This window comes from Echinops telfairi, unplaced genomic scaffold (genome assembly GCF_000313985.2).
Source record: "Echinops telfairi isolate 266 unplaced genomic scaffold, ASM31398v2 ScPeMD7_44;HRSCAF=162, whole genome shotgun sequence".
In the NCBI taxonomy this organism is placed as follows: domain Eukaryota; kingdom Metazoa; phylum Chordata; class Mammalia; order Afrosoricida; family Tenrecidae; genus Echinops; species Echinops telfairi.
This window is the reverse complement of record NW_022103942.1, coordinates 6,058,711-6,059,874: the sequence shown is the minus strand read 5'-3', so window position 1 is coordinate 6,059,874 and position 1,164 is coordinate 6,058,711. Positions and strand designations below refer to the sequence as shown.

Sequence of the window (1,164 nt, the reverse complement as noted above, 5' to 3'; positions counted from 1 at the left end):
GGGGTTTAAGTGGAGAGAAAATGTTTTGAGAATGATGTACAAATGTGCTTTACACAATTGATGTGTGTATGGATTGCGATAACAGTTGTATGAGCCACTAATAAAATGACAGAAGACCCAAATGAGCTGTGGTATGACATCAATATCATTCATTAAGAAAATAAAAAAGTCATTAAAAAGACAGGAAAGAAAGATCAAAGTGAATGTCAGAAGAGATGCTGAAACTTGCTCTTGATCATAGAGTAGCTAAAGCAAAAGGAGGAAATGGTGAAGTCAAAGAGCTGAACAGTAGGTTCCGGGAAGATTGCTGTCCACGGGACCCGCTTACTTTGAGAGCTCTCTCGAACAAGGCGGGTTTGGTGTACAGGTAGCTGAGTGGTAGGAGTCTGGTGAGTGAAATATCCCTCCGGGGCAGCACCCCACCCACACCCCACACATCTGTCCTGAGCCGCGACCTCGGTGATCCAGGTCCCAATTCATGGACATCGCGGGTCACTAAGCCCCCGCCATCGCGACCTAGACTAGCTCTAGCCCCACTCCATTCCCAGACCGGGACCGGCGCCCAGAGTCGCTTGCCTGCTCTGCTAGGACAGGTGATGTCGGGACCCCTGTCAGCATCTGCCTACTCGCGGGACCCCACTAGGAGAGTAGCTTCTCCTTCCCGTGCATCCCCTCTCCCCTTGAGGCAGAGATCTGCCCCTGGGCCCGCATCCCTCCCTCCATCCATCCAAGCCCCGGGTGGCTGACCTGAAATCTACCGGGGGCTTCCTCGGCGACCCTCACAGGGGACCATTCACCCCCACTGCTGCCTGGGACCTCTCCACCGGCACCCCATTTGCCGGCCAACCTCCCCCGTAGCCTAGCTCCCACTACATTCCTGGCCAGGGAAGCGGAGTCGTGCACTTCCCGCCGGCGCCAAGCCTGCTTCTCTTCGCAGCATTGCATCTCTGAAGCAGCCCCAGTGGAGCACTAAACCCACCTCCCGTGGAACAGTGGGTTCTCCTGCCCACTTGGCACACCGCCAGCGGGGTTCTGCACACTTTCCAGAGCGACCTTGCCCTCCCTGGGGTGCTGAGGTACTTCGTGCGTCCACTGGCTCGGACCCTGCCGCACGGTGTGCTCCCTGCGGGGTGGATCGGTCTCCATAGCCGGCTGCTTCCCATC

At 56.4% G+C, this 1,164-nt stretch overlaps 1 pseudogene; it reads right to left on the bottom strand.

Annotated features, from left to right (window-relative positions):
* Window positions 1-945, bottom strand: part of LOC115869746 — a 152,553-nt pseudogene extending 151,608 nt beyond the window's left edge.
* Window positions 946-1,164: the final 219 nt, after the last annotated feature.